The sequence below is a fragment of the Tamandua tetradactyla genome, chromosome 4 (genome assembly GCF_023851605.1).
Source record: "Tamandua tetradactyla isolate mTamTet1 chromosome 4, mTamTet1.pri, whole genome shotgun sequence".
Classification (NCBI taxonomy): Eukaryota; Metazoa; Chordata; class Mammalia; order Pilosa; family Myrmecophagidae; genus Tamandua; species Tamandua tetradactyla.
Window position 1 is genome coordinate 6,594,005 of NC_135330.1, and position 14,293 is coordinate 6,608,297.

The window sequence follows — 14,293 nt, forward strand, 5'->3', positions numbered from 1 at the left end:
TAGTCCTCAGTCTAAGGCCTGTCCCCGCAACTCACTCTGAGCCCGGGACGCGGCGTGGCACCTGCATGCGCCCTGCTCTGAGGGATATCTGCACGTGAGTGGGGGGGAAAGCAGGTGCTGAGGCAAGGGGACAGGGGAAGCGCCCGCAGCTGGCATTCGGTCAGTCCTGTGGGCAGCTGTGGCTCAGCTCAGCTCTTGGAACCAGCTTTGTCACAGAAGCTAAAGCCAGTGACAGAAATTGAAAGCTGCAAGATGGAAGACTGTTAATTCAGAAGTAGGTTTTCACCTCACACCATGCACAAAGTTAACTCAAAATGGAACCACCTATTTATGAGAGCTAAAACCATGAAACTCTTAGGGGAGAACATAGGGAAAGGACTTTAAGGCTTTGTATTACACAGTGGAGCCTTAGATCTGGCAACAAGAGCACAAGCAACAAAAGAAAAAAGACGGGGCTTCAGCAAAGTTGAAAACATTTGCACATTGTAGGACGTTTCTTTTCAAGAAAGTGAAAAGATGAAAAGACAACCTATAGCATGGGAGAAAATATTTGGAAATCCATATAATCTAATAAGGGGCTTAATATCCAGAATATATAAAGGACTACAACCCAACAATAATACAACCCAATTTAAAAATGGGCCAACGGGGTGGTGTGACGGTGGCTCAGTGGCAGAAGTCTCGCCTGCCATGCCAGAGATCCGGGGTCGATACCCGCTGCCTGCCCATGTAGGAAAAACAAATGGGCCCAGGACAAAGGATGATCTAGTACACCATAGAGTTTTACCTACTGTATGAGACCAAAGGCAGAGAGGTTTATTTTGTCCAAAACCTAAATCTTCAGTAGCACACAATCTACATCAACCTGCCTGAAAGCTGATTCAAACGACCCAAACACACGGAGCCCAGAATGGGAATGAGGGCTTCTAAATCCGTATAGCTTAATGTAATACCCACATATTCCCAGGGTATACTGGGCAGATAATTTTAAAGTATTGGCAAAGTCCCTTGGGGGACTGAGAAAAAATACGGAATTATTGAACCTTCCCACCTAAGAAACTCCTGGCACTCTCTCAAACATTAGGGACTCCCAAATTAACAGACCAAGTCCTTGATCTTGAGGTTTGCTCTTATGAAACATTTCTGTAGTGGAGAAGCTCAGCCTAACAATAATTATGCCTAAGAGTTACTGCCAGAAAATCTCTTTTGTTGCTCAGATACGGCCTCTCTCTAAGCCCAACTCTGCAAGGAAAACCATTTACCCTCCCCCCTACATGGGACATGACATCCAGGGGTGAAAGTCCCCCTGACAACGTGAGTGCTGATTCCCAGGAATGAGCCTGGCCCTAGCACCGTGGGATCGATAATGCCTTCCTGATCAAAAAAGGTAAAAGAAATATAACAAAATAAGGTATCAGTGGTTAAGACGGTTCAAATAGAGTCGAGAGGCTCTCTGGAGGCTACTCTTGTGCAAACTTCAGCTAGATATTGCTAATTGCTAATGGTCTGCGAAACCCCAACCAACACATTCCTGTTAAAGAACATCTAGGGCTCTAGCTGAGATTCTGCAGACGTTCTATGCACTCAGATTACTTTCCAGAAACCTGCAACCTCCAGACTGGTTCCTGGGCCAGTAAGTCCTGAAACCCAGAGGGGCCAGCCTCTCCAGAACATCAACAAGTTCCATCTCCCTACCCCATATTGCAGACACCCCTTTCCACCACGAAAATGTTAGAATGGGCATAGCCCAAATATCTATCCCTAAAGATTGGGAGAAGGATCAAAGCAGAAGGAGGAGTTATAATAGAGGAGATAGGATTTAACAAATGAGTACGACTGCTGAATCATTATATTGATTTTTCTTTTAGTCTCCAGTGTCTTGGAGCAACTAGAAACGAAAACCTAAAATTGTGAAACTGTAACCCCTACCAAACTTTGAAATCTATTCTATAACTACATGTTACAGTGTACTTTGAAAGTTACTGCTTTTTTTTGCATCTGTGTTACGTTCCACTACAAAATAAATGTTTCAAAAAATGGGGCTGAAGATCTGAATAGACATTTCTCCACTGAAGATATACAAATGGCCAGTAAGCATTTGAAGAGATGTTGAACAAAGCCAGCCATTAGGGAAATGCAAATCAAAACCACAAAGAAATACCACTGCACACCCATTAGGATGGCAATTATTTAAAAAATGGGAAATAAGTGTCTAAGAGTATTCTGAGAAACAGGAACTCTCATACGTTGCTGGCAGGAACGTAAGATGGTGCAGCCGCGGTGAAAGACAGTGTGGCATTTCCTCAGAAAGTTCCATATGACCCAGCAATCCCAAGTCTAGGTATATATCCAAAAGAATGGAAAGCGGGGACTCGAACAGATATTTATACACCCATGTTTATAGCAGCGTTGTTCATGACAGCCAAGAGGTGGAAGCAACCCAAGTGGCTGTCAACAGATGAAAGGAATAAGGAAATGTGGTTTATATAACAAGGTTGATTCATGCTACAACGTGGATGGACCTAGAAGACATCATGTTGAGTGAAATAAATCAGACACAAAAGGACAAATATTGTATGACTTCACATATGAAATACCTAGCGTAAGCAAATACATAAGAGACAGAAAATACATAAAATATTGCCGGGTGCTGGGGTATGAGGCTGGGGAAGGAAACTGGCATTACTGCTTAATGGGTACCGAGTTTCTGTTTGAGGTGATGAAAAAGTTTTGGTAATGGGTGGTGGCGACGGTCACACGGTAACGTGAATGAGATGATTATCACAAATTGTTCATATGAGAAATGGTTAAAATGGGAAATTTCATGAAATTTCACTATGAAAAAACTTTTGGAAACAGGATTTCTTACAGTAAGTCAAAGGAAATAAAATGGAATTAGATGGAAGGTTAGCTGGGTGGATGATAATGATTGATGAGATACAGATAGATAAAGCAAGAGGAGGGGGGGAAGAAACAGGAAAAGAGACAGCAGGGGAGAAGGGTGGCAGGGAAGGAAAAGGATAAGGCCATGTGGTAAGGTGTTAAGAGTTGGTAGTTAGTGTATCTGACTCTCTGGGTGGGTGGATATTGCAAGTTCTCTGTTTGGGTTTTCTAACTGTCCTGTAAGTTTGAAAGCATTTCAAAATAAAAAGTTCAAGTAAATAAAAAAAAATAAAAAGTTCAAGTAAATAAATAAATAGAGTAAGATGGGAGCAGCTAGAAGGAAAAATCTGAGAGGATCGTATGGTAGCCCATGACAAACTTTGGGATCTGTCCTGTAACTGCGTGTTGAAGAATGCTCTGAAAGTATTGCTTTTTTCTTTCTTTGCTTTGTACATATGTTATATTATACAATTTAAAAAGTTTTAAAAAATAAAGTAAAATGGAATTATGAAACAATTTGTAAGGATGAAATAGGTTTATAAATCAGGTGGTGGTTCCCTCTCACAGGACCCTGCGGGTGCTGCAGTGGGGAGGCAGCGGGGCTTCGGGCAGTCCCACTCAGGGTGCCCACCATGGCCAGGCCCTCAGTTTTGGGTCCGTAGAGGCCCTCTGGGTACCTTCAGGCTGCGCACCCTTGAAAACCAGCAAAGGCGGAAGGGCACCCCATACACACACAGACACACACACACACACACACACACACAGACAGACACACACACTATCTGCCTTCTTTGTTTTTGTATAGCCCTGTACTTTTTACATTTTTAGATACTGAAGAAATTCAAAAGAAGAATATTTACTAACATATAAAAATCATATGCAATACAAATTTCACTGCCCATATATAAAGTTTATGGGGTCACAAACCGATTCCTTTACAGACCGCCTACGGCTGCTTCCTGGCTGCAGCGGCGGAGCGGAGAAGCTATAATAAGGCACTTACCGCCCGCGAGGCATGAAACTCTGCCTGCGTGGTGCCTGCCTGCAAAAGGGCGCCCACCCTGCCCGCCCGCCCCGCGACCTGGGCGCCTTGGTCCCTTCTCCGCCTCCCGGCCGCGGCTCTGCAAGCCCTGGTGGGGGGGGGACGCCCGCCGCCGCCAAGACGCCCGGGGCGGACGGTCCGACCGGCGACCACTCCCCACGGGCTCGCGTGAGCTCCAAGTCCCGGGCCCAGGGCGCCCCGAGACCGCGGGGGCAGAAAGCCCGCGAAGGGCGGGAGGCGCGGCCCGAGCCCAGCCCGCCTCAGGGCCCCACCCCCACCCCCACCCCCACCCCCGGCCCGGCGGCCGCGCGTCCACCCGCCCTCGTGGCGCCAGCGCGAGGGGGGCGCGGGGGCGGGGCTTGCGGGGAGGGGGCGGGGCGGCTGCCCTCCGCCTCCCACTCGCGGAAGCTGCGCGCTGGGGCACCGGGCGGCGCGGCGGGAAAAGAAGACGGATTGTGTGTGCACGCGTGTGCGTGTGTGTGCGTGCGCGGGAGGGGACGCGTTGATGTCAGTGTACTTCAGGTCTCCTTTTTGCAAACTGCGAGTGGGGCGGAGAGAACCTGGTTTGTTTGTTTTAATTGAGATATAATTCACATACCAGGACATTTGTTATTTTCAAGTGCACAATTCAGTGGTTTTAGTGCATTCCCAAAGTTGCGCAACCTGAGCCGCTAACTAGTTTAGAACCATTTCATCACCCCGGAAAGTAAACCCGTGCCCATGAGCAATCACTTCCCTTTTCCTCCTGATCGCAGCTCCTGGCAACCTCTAACCTCCTTTCTGTGTTTACGATTTGCCCATTCTGGAAATGCCATATAAATGGAGCCATAGATTATGTGGCTTTGTGGCTGGCTTCTTTCTCTTAGTGTAATGTTTCCAAAGCTCTTCCAAGTTGTGGCATGTATCAGGGCTTCATTCCTTGTTTTTTCTCTTCCTTTTCTTATTGTATAATATAATATATGTACAAAGCAAAGAAAGAAAAATGCAATAGTTTTCAAAGCACTCTTCAACCAGGAGCTACAGGACAGATCCCAGAATTTGTCACGGGCTACCATACCATCCTCTCTGAGGACTTCTTTTATGACCAAATAGTATTCCATTGCATGTATATACCATGATTTGTTTATTCATTCATCTGTTGATGGAATTTGGTTTGTTTCCACTTTTAGACTATTGTAAATAGCACTGCTATGAACACTTGTGTACAAGCTTTTGTGTAGAGATTTTTTTTCAATTCACTTTGGTATATACTTAAGAGGGCAATTGTTGGGTCATATGGTAACACTGGGTTTTCCAAAATAGCTGTGCCATTTACGCTCCACCAGCAATGAATGTTTTCAATCTGTTCATATCCTCACCAACACGTATTAACTTCTTTTTTATTTTATTCTTCCTAGTGGATGTGAAGTGGCATTTCATGATAGTAATGATTTGTATTTCCCTTATGACTAATGATGTTGAGCATCTTTTCATCTCTTCGTGTGGTTATTGACTATATGTATATCTTCTCTGGAGAAATGTTTATTCAAAGCTTTTGCTCATTTTACAATAGGGGTTTGTTCATATGAAACTTAACCCTGCAAAGGACAGGCTAAGCCTACTTAAAATTAGGCCTAAGAGTCACCGCCAAGAGAACCTCTTTTGTTACTCAGATGTGGCCTCTCTCTCCAGCCAACACAACAAGCAAACTCACTGCCCTCCCCGTCTCTAGGTGGGACATGACTCCTGGGGGTGTGGACCTTCCTGGCAACGTGGGACAGAAATCCTAGAATGAGCTGGGACTCAGCATCAAGGAATTGAGAAAACCTTCTCGACAAAAGGGGGAAGAGTGAAATGAGACAAAATAAACTGTCAATGGCTGAGAAATTCCGAACAGAGTCGAGAAGTTATCCTGGAGGTTATTCTTACACATTTAACAGATATCACCTTGTTATCCAAGATGTAATGGACAGGCTGGAGGGAACTGCCTGAAAATGTAGAGCTGTGTTCCAGCAGCCATGTTTCTTGAAGATGATTGTATAATGATACAGCTTTTGCAATGTGACTGTAATTGTGAAAACCTCGTATCTGATACTTCTTTTATCTACCTTATGAACAGATGAGTAAAACTTAAAAAAAAAAAAGGTTTAGTTTTCTCCTTCAATTAATGTCCTATGATTTTAAGTTTAAGAAAACAATTTTTATTGCATTCATATTATGAAAGTCGTATTTTCCATTTTACTATTGGTTTGCATTATAGAAAAATATGGATAGCTGCTCTATTTATGTTGTATATTTTATATGTATTAAACTTTGTTTAGTTCTAATGTTTCAGTTGTTAATTTTTTACTTTTCTGGGAGGACAGTTTATCCTGTGTATTTCCTCATTCACTTCATTTTGTTAGTGCACAGATTTTCCTTCCAATTTTAAATAATGGCAATAATAGATATCATTTTCTTTTACGTTTCTATGATGTTTGGGATTTATCATTTATAGTTTACCGAGACTTTGCATTTTTTTTCAAACCAGGAATGGATGTTGAAACTCATCAAATGCTATTTTGGCATCTATTGAGATTATTGTGTATTGCTGTTTTTTTTTGGCCTACTGATGTGATATGTTTTATAAAGATATTACCTAATATTCAAGCCTTTTCTTAATAGAATAAATGTCCTCTTTTTAAAAAAAAAGTAGGGTTGTCTTTTTATTGTTGAGTTATTTATCCTGGGTATAAGTTCCTTATCAAATGGATGACCTGCACATGCTTTCTGCCATCCTGTGGGCTGATTTGTCATTTTCTTGGTGGTGTATTATACCTGGTGTTAGTATCAAAACTACTTTATGGTATTGTTCTAGTTTGCTAGCTGCCAGAATGCAGTATACCAGAAACAGAATGGCTTTTAAAAAGGGGAATTTAATAAGTTGCTAGTTTACAATTCTAAGGCCGAGAAAATGTCCCAATTACAAGTCTATAGAAATGTTCAATCTAAGGCATCCAGAGAAAGATACCTTGGTTCAGGAAGGCTGATGAAGTTCAGGGTTTCTCTCTCAAGTGAGAACACACATGGCGAACACAGTCACAGTTTCTCTCTCATCTGGAAGGGCACATAGCGGGCACAGTGTCATCTGCCAGCTTTCTCTCCTGGCTTCCTGTTTCCTGAAGCTCCCTGGGAGGTGTTTTCCTTCATCTCCAAAGGTCGCTGGCTGGTGAACTCTGCTTCTCATGGCTATGTCGTTCTGCTCTGCTCTCTCTGAATCTCTCTCATTGTCCAAAATGTTTCCTCTTTTATAGGACTCCAGAAACTTCTCAAGACCCACCCAAATGTGTGGAGACATGTCATCACCTTTCCAGTTTAACAACCACTCTTGATTAAATCACATCTCCAGGGAGATTATCTAATTACAGATTCAAACATACAGTATCGAATAGGAGTTATTCTGCCATTACCAAATGGAATTTTTATTAAAACATGGCTTTTCTAGGGTCCATACATCCTTTCAAACCAGCACAGGTATATTGTAGATTAATGCACATATTGGGAGTTAATATTGCCAGAGAAAGAGAAAAAAGATATATGTAAAATAAATTAAGTAAAAACCCTGTAAATGTCATGGAGAAACACCAAGAAACCATGACAATCCAAAACCAACGAGGTCTCCTGACATCCATCTCCTTGCTGGAATGGTTGATTCAAGGTCTGGGGCAGAAAATACTCAGAACAGCCTTGGGGCGTCATGTGTCAGAAATCAAAAATACCAAAGAATGGGATAACATGAAAAGGACAGAGAGCATCCACTTACCCACGATAAGACAATTTGAATGTCAAAAAGATTAATGAATGTACTTGAAATATAAAAACCATAGTAGCCAACAAATTACCAAGAGTTTTGCTATGTTGGCTTCATTTCATCCTTTCCCCCTTCTTTCTTTACTAAAATATTTTCAAATAAATTGTGGACATCATGTCATTTCACCATTCATACTTCATGCAAATCTTTAAAAAATACAGTTCTGTTTCACACTACAGTACTATATCCTAACACAATTGACAATTAACTCCTTAATAGCATCTAATACGTAGTCCGTATAAATTTTCCCTGATTGTCTCAAAAATGTCTTTTCATGCTTTTTTTCTTTATGCAGGAACAAAGTGCACACATGACATTTGGTTGTTATGTCTCCTGGAGACCTGATCAGCTGCAGTGCCCACAGTGGCAGAGTTCTCGCCTGCAATGCTGGAGACCCGGGTTCGATTCCCAGAGCCTGCCCATGCCAAACAAACAAACAAACAACATAGCAGTTCAGAATGACATTAAAGGGAGAGGGAGAGGGGAAGACAAACATATTGGATCCTAATAGAATCAGCTCCTTATTCTGAAAATTGGCATTTAAAGAAAATAGCTAAACATTTGTCCCTCCTTTCCTGTGTGAATTGTATTTCAGGGTTACCAAGTAGTCCTCATTGATGAGGGAAAAAATTGAATTCCAGTTGAAAAACGAGAAAGGAATGAGAGAATTGGAAAATCGCCATTTTGCAACCCCTAAGTAAGTAATTGAGTCAGGCAATGATCATCAGTGGACAAAATTATTAGATGTAAGGTTGATGAGAATTTTACAAAGGAGGGATCAGGGTGTCACCTCCTGAAGCCTCTAGTAAATCTTAGAATCACTAAACGTGTACGTCCTGAAGAGATGCAATATCCACCACCCTGCAACACCTAGCATGTTTTCTTGCCAAAAAGTTGAACTGAAATCTAATAATCCTCTAGAGCCAATATCCATTTACAGAGGAACATATTCAATAACACCAGAGAAACCAGCCACACAGCTCCAGAATAAGAGAGATCCTACTGGAAGCTTTCCCAGGTCTCTTCAACAGGTCAGCGACACATAAGGAGGGCAGTGGGCACTGCAGCTGATCAGAGCCCCAGGAGACATGACAACAAAATGTCATGTGCGCACTCTGTTCCTGCTTAAAGAAAAAAAACATGAAAAGACATTTTTTAGACAATCGGAAAATTTATATGGACTACGTATTAGATGCTATTTAGGAGTTAATTGTCAATTGTGTTAGACAGGATAATAGTATTGTCGTGTGAAACGGAAATGTATTTTTAAAAGATTTGCATGAAGTATGAATGGTGAAATGACATGATGTCCACAATTTATTTGAAAATATTTTAGCAAAGAAAAAAGGGGGAAAGGATGAGATGAAGCCAACATAGCAAAACTCTTGGTAATTGTTGAATCATGAAATGGGTACAGGTGGGTTCACCGTACTAGTCTCTCTACTTTTGTGGTTGTTAAAAATTTCATAATAAAAGGCTAAAAAATTATTGGTTTCTCCTTCTCAAAGCGTCAGAGGTATCGCCCCCGACCTGGGCTGCAGCCTGTTGCATTAGTCAGGGTTCTCCAGGCAAACAGAACCGCCAGGATATAGATATATATATAGTAAATATTATGGCTTTTTTAAAATAGGAATTGGTTGATGCCACTGTGTGGATAGGCAAGTCTGAATTGCACAGGTCAGGCTGCAAGCTGGAAACTGCAGTGAAGGTTTTCCATGAATTCCCCAGGACATGTGGCTGAAATGGAAACGGAAATTCTGTCTTCTGACTGCTGAAATCATCACCTCTCCTTTGAAGGCCCTCGGCTGCTTGGTGAGACTTCTCTCCACGTTGAGGGCAAGCTCCTCAGTGGACGCCCGATGCAATCAGCCACAGATGCAATCACTTCACTGATGATTCAAGTCCCCAAAGTGTTCCCACAGTGACAGCCAGGCTGGAGCTGGCTCGGCCAAGCAGCCGGGCCCATCCCCGGGCCCAGCGGGGACGTGGACGTAATTGCCACCACACGCCCCTTCTCAGGACAGCCTCGGTGCAGCTGTTGCTCACTTCCCTCACGGGTCCGAGGCTGAGGCCTGGACTCTATGCAGACGCCGTCCTGTCTGAGGGGCCGCCTGCACCCCACTGCCCCAGACCCCCGGCACCGGGGGTGGCCCCTCCCCACGCCCCACAGATCCACCGCACTAGCCTGTTTACAGAGTATCTTTGGGCCTGTCACTTCTTGGGCCTTACACTCCAGTGCAGGAGACACAACAAAAACGGAGCAGAACACAGTACAGTGCCATGTGGTGACAGCGGCTGAGACGCAGCTGGCAGGGATGGTGGGTGAGTCCCCTACACAAATGTGTTATCTTACAGGTCCGGAGGTCACAAATCCAACATGGATTTTAAGGGCCAAAATCAGGGGTTAGCAAGGCTGCCCTCCCTTCTGGAGGCTGGAGGGGCCCTTTCCGGTTTCGAGAATCCTCCTTTACCTCTCTCCACCCTCTTTTCAAAGGCTGAGGAGTCTCCCCTGCCTCACGGAGTCTTCCCCCACAGCCACGTCTCCCTTTCACTCCTTTTCTGCCTCCCTCTTCCACTTTTAAGGACCCTCGTGATTAAATTGGGCCCACTTGGATGAGCTCCTTATTTTAAGGTCAGCTAATTAGCAACCCGAACTTGCCTTGCGCCCAACACAGTCCCAGGTCCCGGGAACTAGGACATGGACACCTCTGGGGTCCCTTTCTCTGCTGTCACAGATGGGGAGACAGATGGAGAGAGACAGAGAAAGACGGGGAGAGACAGAGATGCAGGTTTGTTAGTGGACAAAGGCTGCAGATTCTTTTGCCCGCATGCTAAATAACCAATTGCTGAGACACCACGGTTTCAAAGAGAGAAAGAGTCTATGACTAGGCACGTAGTAGGAGAGCAGATTGTCTAGTGACCCAAGATCTGTCTCCCGGAACTGCAGTAGTTGTGATAGTTTTATTAGGGAAAAGATGGGCAGGGTTTAGGACAATGAGCAGTGGCCCCAGGTGATGTAATCAGAGGTGATTTAATTATTGAGCGTGCGCAGACTGATCACACACTTAGTCACAGAATCTTCGTGAGAAAGGAAGAGGGTCTAGGTGACTTGCGGGTTAAGCTCTAAACTACGGCACATATCGGGGGCCCACTTTGGTTAGACACAGTCTTGGTCATCAAGATAACTTTGGACGTGGGGTGGGTTAGTCCTGCGCAGACCCAAGACCTTCCTTAGCAAACATAAGGGGCCGTCTTTAGTGATTACAAGTCTCCAAAGTTGAAAAACTGGATCACGGGTACAAACAAAGCTTAGTCACGAGGTTTTTACTATCTCTGGGGCAGAAGATAAAGGCTCTACAATCATTAGCAGAGATTAAGGCGGCTGGGTTACAATTTAGAGATTTCGGGCATTTCCTTCTGTCTACTCCAATATACCAGAAAGCATAAAGGAATATCTATTTCATGATTCAGTCATCAAAATCATCCCTTAAATCCTGCTTTCTTGATTGCAGGTTGAGAGGAGACGTGGAGATAGAAGGAAATGAGGTCCCAGTGTGCTGGGATGTCCTTCTGGGGAAGTTGTTGTAGAAAAGTTGGAGCAGCTGTGGAAACTCCAGACCTGGCCCAGGACCATTCAGGGTTGACCAGTTACCTGTCATCAGGGAGGGAGAGGGCGAGGGAACAGCTCTGGGCAAGCCCATCTTCCCAGCATCTCCTGAAGCCTGAGCCTCCAGGTGATTTGGTCTCTATTCTCGGGCCTGGCCTGGGTTCAGCGAGCAGTGCCCATGGGGACATGGGTATATCATCTGGCTGGGGTCGGGGAGGGTGTGGGGAAGGTTCTTAAAAAATTCTCAGAAGGGATTGGGAGCAGTAAAACTCCGATCTTGAAAGTTATAAAAATAAGTGCATGGAATGTAAAATGGTGCAGCCACTTTGGAAAACAGTCTGGCAGTTCCTCAAAATGCCAAACATAGAGTTACCCTATAACCCAGCAATTAAAAAAACCTAGGTATTTACCAAAGAGAATCGAAAACATACATCCACCCAAAAACTTGTACGCAAATGCTCATAGCTGCATTATTTGCAAGAGCCCCAAAGTGGAAACAACCCAAATGTCCATTCCCGGATGAAAGGATAAGCAGAATGTGCTCTAACCATATAGTGGAGTATGGCTATTCTACCACATCCATGGATGAGCCTTGACAACACTAGGCTAAGTGAAAGAAGCCGGTCACAAAAGATCACATATTGTATGATTCCATTTGTCTAGACGAGGCAGAGTTAGAAAGTAAATTAGCGATTCCCCAGTGCCGACAGCTGGTGGCGCAGGGGTGTCTGCCAATGGGTACAAAGTTTTCTGGGTTAATCTAATCCAAAATTAGATCATGGTGATGGATGCACACCTCTGTGAACGTACTAAAAATCGTCGAATTGGACACCTTAAACAGGTGAGTGTTATGGTGTATTCATTAAATCTCAATAAAAGCTCTCTACAGCTGTCCTTTCAGAAAACGAGGCACTGGCCCTGCGCGTGCAAGGTGCCCCCTGGCCCCCAGTGGCCTCTCAGAGCAAGGGGCCCGAGACCCCATCTCAGGGCCTCTGCATCAGTCGTTCCTGTCCTGCGGGCCACACTGGAGTGTGAATTCAGGGGTGAAGAGGCAAGCAGGTGGTGGGGTGCCTTCTCTGCAGGGTGCTGGAGAGCGAGTGGCCTCAAGAAAACAGGCGGGGAAGGGAAGGTGTTCTAGTTTGCTAGCTGCCAGAACGCAACAAACCAAAGATGGATTGACTTCCAATAAACGGGGATTTATTTAGTTAATGTATAGTTCTTCAGAGGAAAGACAGCTAACTTTCAACTGAGGTTCTTTCTTACGTGGGAAGGCACAGGGTGATCTCTGCTGGTCTTCTCTCCAGGCCTCTGGGTTCCAACAACTTTCCCTGGGGTGATTCCTTTCTGCATCTCCAAAGGCCTGGGCTGAGCTGCAAGTGCTGAGATGAGGTATGCTGAGCTGCTTGGGCTGTGCTACCTTGAGTCTCCCATTTAAGCACCAGCCAATTAAGTCAAACATCATTCATTGCAGCAGGCACGCCTCCTAGCCGACTGCAGATGTGATCAGTGACAGATGAACTTCACATGCCATTGGCTCATGTTCACAGCAACAGAGCTAGGTACCTTCACCTGGCTAAGTTGACACCTGAATCTAACTACCACAGAAGGCACGGCAGCACCGAGGTATACCCCGCAGGCTCTGCTCATGCCGAGCCCTTCCTTGTGCAGGCCCCAGGTGTCCGGGGGAAACATATCCACCTCCACCACCCGCTCCAGCCATTTTACGTGGGAGGTAGCAGGCTCAGAGAGGTCAAGTTGCTGAGCTGGGACACACAGCTAGCAGGTGATTTGGACCAGGCTGCCCTGACTCAGGGGGCTGCTCTGGGAAGGGGTGGGAACCCCGCCCAAGGCTTCAGGATGGACAGAACGGGACAGGTCTGCAAGTTGTCCCCTCACCTAGTGTTCTCACGTCCTTTTTGGGGGCACCTTGGGCCTGGGACATGGACCGAGGTCTGTTGGGCTGGGGGGAGGCTGGGGGAATGGGGGGCTGTGGGCTGACTCTGGGGCCTGTGAGCGAAGTGGGTGAGCAGAGAGGGGGCGCCCAGGTCGGGGCCCCGGCTGAGGAGGGGCTCACGTGGCAGAGGTGGGGGCTCAGCCTTCGTTGAGCAGGGACCACTCCAGTGACAGGCAGTGAGAGAAAAGCGTGAGGGGAAGGGGCTTCAGGGGAGACTCAGCCAGGGGCCGCGGCTGGAGGGTCTGGGCGGAGGCCTGGGTGCTTTGTGCGCCCACGGCTGCCCCAACCAGGCATCCCTACTTCTGCTTTTGCACCCTATCCCTGTTCCCAGGCAACCCCCACCCCTCCCCAGGGGCCCCTCTCATCCTACCCAAAACGATATTGTGGTTGGGTTTTTTTTTTAAACAGGGACCCTGTACTTTAGGGCAGGGGGTCCTGCAGGAATAGCAGGTCTCCAAGTCATGCCCTTTCCGAGCCCCAGGCCCCTTTGGCAAAGGGTGGCGTGCTCCCCCTCCCCCCTCTCCTATCCCCCTACCTGCTTACTGTAGGTGGTGAGCCTGGTGGCACCTATTTTCTCCTAAAAAGGATGGGGGCGAAGGCTGGGCCCGGATGACTGGGTCCCCACCGCAGCCCAAGCCCTTGTCCCAATCAGAACAGAGAGCACAGCTTTAGAAAGTGATGCCATGAATGGTGAGGGGGCTGCTGTGCCGGAACCGAACTAATGGAGGGTGCCACCCCCACCCCAGGGCCTGCTCAGCACCTAGGACAGTGATTCTGCTGGGGGTGGGGGCTCTGTCCTGCTCCCTGGGACCCCAACTCAGACTTCAAGGCATCCCTGTCCAGGAACTGAAGCCCCAGAGATGGGGTTGGGGGAGCAGATACCCCAACTCCTCCTAGAACTTTACTCCCACCCGGTCAAAGTTTGGGAGGGAGCGAGGGGTGGTTCTGAGCATCTGGGAGGAGCCTCCACAGGCTGGG